Source organism: Psammomys obesus, unplaced genomic scaffold, assembly GCF_907164565.1.
Source record: "Psammomys obesus unplaced genomic scaffold, mPsaObe1.curated_primary_1811, whole genome shotgun sequence".
NCBI lineage: Eukaryota > Metazoa > Chordata > Mammalia > Rodentia > Muridae > Psammomys > Psammomys obesus.
This window is the reverse complement of record NW_026585691.1, coordinates 337,312-344,485: the sequence shown is the minus strand read 5'-3', so window position 1 is coordinate 344,485 and position 7,174 is coordinate 337,312. Positions and strand designations below refer to the sequence as shown.

The 7,174-nt window shown below is 45.7% G+C and overlaps 1 non-coding gene across 1 annotated transcript; it reads left to right on the top strand.

The window, feature by feature from the left end:
* The first annotated feature begins 6,420 nt into the window (after window positions 1-6,420).
* On the top strand, window positions 6,421-6,526 carry LOC129670334 (U6 spliceosomal RNA). The gene has a single exon (XR_008719167.1). It is a non-coding gene; the product is annotated as a U6 spliceosomal RNA (small nuclear RNA).
* Window positions 6,527-7,174: the final 648 nt, after the last annotated feature.

The following is a 7,174-nucleotide window of genomic DNA, read 5'->3' as shown; positions in this document are numbered from 1 at the left end:
ACTCAGGTCCTCTGCAAGAGCAGCCAATGCTCTTAACCGCTGAGCCTTCTCTCCAGCCCAGTTCATTTACATTTACAAACTCAAGCATGGCAACAATGAAATTAAATCTACTGTCTTAGTATTTTCTATTTGTCCTGCCAGGGTTTGTGTTTCCTTTCCTTGTTTCTTTTGGAGTAGATACTTTGTGGTCATTTTGTTTCTTCCTGTTAGGTTAGAAATGTTAAACTCATTTGCTATTTATTCTTTAACAGCCCCCTAGAGATCCCACCATGTATGTTTGATCTGTGAAACTCCAGTAAGAAGCACTTTCAGTTTCTCAACTCTTCAAGACATCTGCGATGCGTTTATTACATTCACAATGTGATACAAGTGATTCTGTTCAGTCTGTCTTTATTTCAAATACCCTGAGATAAGTTTAAAAGATTTATTTTGTTTTTAAGTGTGTGTGTACATGAGTGTCTGTGCAGGGGATGTGAGCCTGAGTGCTGGTGGCCACAGAGGCAGAAGAGGGCATTGGATCTCCTGGAGGTTGTGAGCTGTTCGGTGTGGGAGCTGGGAATCAAATTCAGTCCTCTGCAAGAGCAGTATGCACTCTTAATTACTAAGCCATGTCTCTAGTCCTTGTTAGACTTTATTTACTGCCAGCCAGTTTTTAAACTCATCCACATATTCCCCTTTGTATTGTTTTTTCAACTTCTTTGATATTCCAGATGGGATCATATTACATTTGTTGGAAGAATGTCATTCGCACTAAACCTTGCGTTGCATGCATGTAAGACCAAAGACTCAGGATACTGAGGCAGGAGGATCACAAGTTTAAGATCTGCCTGGTTTTCAGAGTGAGTTCAAGGTTAGCCTCAGCAACTTAGTACTACCCTCACTCCACAGGAAAAATGAGGTGGGGGTAGAAGGGCCTAGCTCAGTGGTAGGGCATTTGCCTAACATTAGAAAGCTTCAGCATTTCCAAGTACTGGATAAAACAAAAAAGAAAGAATGCCATTTGATATTTCCTCTAGGATAGGATTTTTATTGTGTCAAATACTCTCATTTATATGAAAATGTTATTGTTTCACTTTTTTGAGATTTATTTATTTTTATTTCATGTGCATGGGTGTTTTGTCTCCATATGTGTCTACGAAGCATTTGTATGCCTGGAGTCATAGATGTCTGTGAGCTGTCATGTGGCCCTGGGAGTCAAACCTGGTGGTCTGCAATAGCAGCAGCACTCTTAACCACTCCGCCCTCCGTCCTCTCACTTTCATTCTCAAAGGATGTTTCCTCTCGGCATAGAGTTCTCTTTCAAAGAGATTTATCAAGTCTTCTCGGCCAAAGCAAAATCTCTCTGTCTCTCTCTCGCTCTGTCTCTGTGTGTGTATCTCTGTGTGTTTGTGTGTCTGTGTGTATGTGTATGCACATATGGGGGCAGGCGGACAATCTCCGGTGTTAGTCCTTGCCTTCTATCTTGTCTGAGACAGGGACACTTGTTCAAAGCTATATATGCCAGGCTAGCTGGCCCACAAGCTCTTGGGTCTCTTGTCTCCACCTCCCAGTGAGCTGGGATCACAGACACACATTTTTGCCTCCAGCTTTACTTGGGTCCAGGAATCTGAACTCACATCCTCACAGAGTGCTGCACAGCAAGCACTTTAACAATGGAACATTCTACTCTTCAAAAACAGTCTCTAAATTTTTTACATTTCATTTTTTAGCTTAATAATTTCTGTTTGTTTTTTGTTAAAATTCTTACTCTTTTCTGTCACAGCAAACATTTTAAAGTCCAAGCCATAAGCTACCATCTTAGGGTCTTTTTTTATTGAATGTTGTTTCTTCCAATGCTCATACATGCTGTTCTGTTCTGTAACTCGTTATCTTTGCCATGAGTCATTATAACTGAAAGTTGTGAGAATAGATTGAAGACTTGAACTTTACTTTCCTGAGAAGGTCACCTGATCACTTGACTTGTTAGCTATGTTACAGGCCTGGAACTCTCTTGGGTACAGATGACATCTAGACAGAACCCAGGCTAGGGTCTGTGTGAGGCCCAGTTTTCCAACAGTTCTTTTTGTGTATGTGCTTGGGAACAGCCTTACAGGGCTTGGAAGAGCTTCATCACAAACTTCAAACTCTGACATTGTCCTCTACACAGATTCCTCAGGATGATTCCTGGTCCCTCAGTCACCAACTCTGGACTCGGTGACTGCCTTAGGGCCACAGCAGGCACCTGTGTTCTGACAGCTCTTTCCATGGGGCTCCTTTTTCTTTCAAATCTCAGCCAGCCCCCCCTTTTTTTCTTACCTTGATAGTTTCCCCACACTTTTATGCTGGGTTTTCTGAAAGTATTTTGCCCACTTTTTCAAATTCTCCTCAGAGGAAGAATTTGCCTGAATCACTCAAGCTGTCAAAACTGGAAACATAACCCAAAACATGACAGTATTGTTTCCTCATGGTAACCCTTAATATTACACAAAGTTTAACAAAGATCTTCTAGTATCCCTGTCTCAACCCAAACACTCTGGGACAGCCATTTTGTCTAAACATATAATTAGACAATACACATATCTAAATGATAATTCAAGGAGTAGAATATTTTCTTATTGATTCAAGAAATATTTATTGAACCTGTGCTGCGTTTCAAGAACTGGTCTAGGCAAAGCAGTTATCTTTTCTTTTTTCACAAAGAGTAGGGATATGGGCTGGGTGTGGTTCGTACCTTTAATCCCAGCACTTGGGAGGCAGAGTTCTGTGAGTTCTGGAGCCCTCCTGGTCTACATTGTAAGATTCAGGCCAGCCTGGCCTACATAGTGAGACCCTTTCTCAAGAGAAGAAGGCAGACAGTGAGACTCAAAGTGTTTTACTTTTTAAAAAGCTACTCTTAAATGTGATGAGAGATGGAGAGGAAAGTTGGTGAGAACAATCGATTGGGACAGGAAGGCAAAGGGGTGATGCCAAGTGCTGCATTCATTGTGTAGCTTTGTCTGCAAGAATCGGAAAATTAAGCCTAAATGGATTTCAGTAATGACTGAATGCATCATCTGTCATGAAACAAGAAGCCCAGAGGCCTCTAACAGAGACCATCATGTCTCTTGCTCCTTGTTGTTCTTGGGCTGATTCAAGGTAGCAGCTGAAGTTCTATTTATTCTGTGTAACTGAGACAGTATGGGGTGGAGGAGGCTCCCCAGAATCCCATAGCACATTTTTCCCCTTTTTGTCTGGTCAGAACGGGGATCTATGTTCACTTCTGCTCCAGTCATGGCTGCATGTGCTGCTCTTGCTCTTGCAGACGACCTGAGTTCGGTTCCCAGCACCACATCAGCACTCACACCTTCCTCTAACTCTGGCTTCAGATAATCTGACACCTTCTGACCTCTGTGGGCAACTGAACTCAGATGCACAAAATCTACACACATACATAATTAAAAATAATAAAAATAACAAAATTAAAAATACAGATCTTAGGGAAAAAGAGCTACCAAACTGTCATGATGGCTTAGACTGATTGTAATCTGATTCTGCCTAGGTGAGAGGTTAATTCCTCAGCAAAATTGGGGTGCCAGGGCAAAGAGGTTGCGGGGTGTAGGAGGAGGAAGAAAAAAAGAGAAGGAAGGAGCTGAATGGGGTTCAGAAGCAGCCAGTAGATGGCTGATAGACAGCAGAAGATAGTATCACCACCAAGAGCAACTGTTAGGTCCACAATTCCCGGAGGTTTTTACATATGCCTTCTTCGCTCTGACCCTGAAGACAGCAATCAAAAGCTAGTATGCCTGGACATGTGCTGATCACTCAGGCTTTAATAGCCCAGGGACGTAGATCTATCCTTTTACAACGACAGAAAGGACTTGCAGAGTGTGAAGGAGTCTTGGAGGAGCACACAGTTGGTGGAGCCTGGAGTTAATCCAAAGGTCTTTTATTTTTAACTTTGTTGATACACTGTTTTGGAGGGAGGCTACCATTATTCTGATTTTTTTTTTTTTTTTTTTTTTTTTGAAGAGGAAATTGAAGTTGGAAACATTTCCCAGAAAACTCCCCTTTCCTATCCTGGGCTACATTAGGCTTCAGGAGAGTGCTACCCTTGACCTTTGATGTGAGCACACTGGTGGGATGGACACGGACACTATGGCCAGGAGGAAACAGGGAAGGCAGTGCCACTGGGTGCTTGAGTTTAAGCCACAGTCCAGAGATTCACAGCTGTGGGACCCTAGGTGAGTCTCCGCTTCATCAGCTCCTTCTCGACCTACCCGGGGGGGGGGGGGGGGGGGTTTCAGCCCTTGGGTGTGGGGAAAGCTGACCACGGCACACCGCTGTTAGGAGAGGTCAAGTCACAGCCTCATAACTCACGCTACACAGGAGTACTTCGCCGTGCTCGCCACAGAGCGAGTGGCAGGCCTACGTGAGGCTGGCTGGGTAGCACAGGGGGATGAAGTGTGTCAGGTTCCCACAGGGGCAAGCGGCGACTTCCTCGGTTACTTCTGTGGCTGAGGGAAGTGAGAGATGCTGTTCTGGGATAAGCAGGAGATTCAGCTAACCTGCCTGATGCAGGGGACTGTGTCTAGGGAACACTGCAATTTGCAGTGAGGCCATTTGGCAACTTGCTGATGTCAGCCATGTCCAGTTGGCACCAAGCTTGGACTTCAGGCCCAGCACTACAGCACTGGTTCTATTAAAATGTATTATTTGGGGCTGGAGAGATGCTCAGGTTAAGAGCGCTCGCTGTTCTTGCAGAGGACCTGGGTTCAGTTCCCAGCACTTCAGATGTGCACAGCCACCTGTAGCTCTATTCCCAGGGGATTTGATGCCCTCTCCTGACTTCCCAGGGCACCAACACATAGGATGCATAGAAATCATTCGGGTACATACATAAATAAAATGCAAATCTTAAAAAAAAATCACACACAAACACGGAGATTGAACAACCAAGGGACCCCGCACGGGTCTGACCATTTATGTCATGGTTGTGTAGCTTGGTGCTCTTGTGGGACTCCTAACAGTGGGAACAGGAGCTGTCTCTGACTCTTTTGCCTGCTTTTGGGACCCTTTTCTCCTACTGGGTTGCCTTGCCCAACGGTAATGTGAGGGGAGGTGCCTAGTCGTATTACAACTTGATATGTCATGTTTGGTTGGTATCCCTGGGAGGCCTGCCTTTCCCTAAAGGGGAATAGAAGAGGAGTTGATGGGGGGGGGGAGTGAGGAGAGACTGGGAGGAGAGGAGGGAGGGGAAACTATGGTCAGGATGTAATAGATGAAAGAATAAATGGAAAATAAAAACAAATCTCTCTCTTTCTCTCTCTCTCTCACACACACACACACGAACACACAATCTTGCCTTGGCATGTAGCCTTGGCCATCCTGGAACTTGCTATGTAGGATAGTGTGGCCTCAGGCCCTCGGAGCTCTGTCTGATCTGCCTCCTGTGTACTGAGATGAAGGGTGTGTGCCACCATGAGCCCATATAGCCTAGCCTGGCCCCAAATGCACCATGTGGCAGAGTGTGACCTTGAATTTCTGGCCCTCCAGCCTCCACCTTCCAGGCGTTGGAAGTACAGGTGTGTAGCACCACACTAGGGTTTATGCAGTGCTGGGGACTGAACTCACAGCCTTGTGCACAAGGGGTAAGCACTCCACCAACCAAGCTACAGCCCAGACTTACCACAGCTCTGGACCTTGGCGTATCTGTAAAACGAGAGCAGTGACACCTGATTCACTGGCTGTTTGATGTGAGTTAGCAGTTTATTATGAGGACACGCGTGACGGTCATTACCCTCTGCCAAGCACAGGGCTTTGTGACTTGTATAGTGTCACATTGCTGTAAGCAGAGAGCTCAGATTTAAGTGTTCATCCTTCTTTCCAGGTACAGGAAACTGTTCATAACATTAAACAGGCCTTTTGCTAGAGAATGACTGGTCTGTTCATCCATTGGTCTGATATGAACGCATCCATTCCCTTAGAGCAAGATGCTCTTTCAGAAGTCTGACATGGGACACGTGGCCTGAGGATGTGCTATGTCCTTGGAAGTCAGTGTCCTGCGTGACACAGGGGAGAGCCCTGGAGGTGAGAGATGGATTGTAAAGACACTGAGAATGTTCTCTAATGAAGTCCACTGGACTAGCTCCCCTCCACCACCATGACACTGTGGGCTGATGATGCCTTTGCTCCACAGGGAAAGGAGCGCTTTCATTGAACACCCTAATAAATGTCAGGCTTTGAAGAAAAGACCTCTTGAGGACAAGGAACTCTGGACCCTGAGCTGTGGTGTGTGACCTCAGGCGTGTCACTTTTCCCCCTCCTTGTGCCTCAGCTTCTTAGTGCAATGAAGGACGAGCTCTGTGGTCCTGGAGGGTAGAAGCCCTTACTGCAAGGAGCCACAGCTGTTCCTTGAACCTGGCTTCCCTTTCCTCTTTCCCTCCCCCACAAAACTGCTGCACAGTGCTTGCTTTGGCAGCACACATGCAAAAATTAGAAAAATACAGAGTAGATGATGATGGTCCTTGTGTAAGATAAGATACAAACTCATGAAATGTTCCATATTTTAAAAATAATATATAAAAAAGAACCCCCCCCACACACACAATCTGCAGTCCTCTCTTATACACAGTGCACTTCTGGGCAGGGATCAACTCTCTCAGAAAACTGCTCCCAGGAGAAAAATGAAATGAGACAACAGCAACCAAAAAACAAAAGCAATCAAAACAGAAGGCTTGCTGCTTTTCTGTCTGAAGCTGGAGCATTGGCCAGCCTGGCTTTTCCCCGAGGAAAACTCATCTTTCAATTAGCTGTGCCATGGCCTGGAGGGTCCATATTCCCAAATTCTGTGCTTGGAATTATCTCTCCACAATATTTTAGAAAGAAAAGCCAACTTTGCAGTTTTCTCCAGATCTGCTTGTTACTGGAAGATCTGGGAGGGGCCTCGATGAGATGAGAAGATGGAAACCCAGCAGGACCCCAGACTTTCCATGCTGGATAACTTCCCAACCACAGCAGCGGGGGGAGGATGGAAGAGGACCCGGGGCACCTGCAGTGACTGGCTGTGCAATGGTATAGAAGAATGAAGGTCAGCTTCCCACAGGCTGTGTTGTTCCCATGTGTCTGGAGGCTGGCTCTAGTCAGAGTCTCAAAGATGTGTGGACATCCCCTGGCCCTCCCAGCCTGAGTTAGCTCTTCTCTCCCAGGAAAAAGCAAG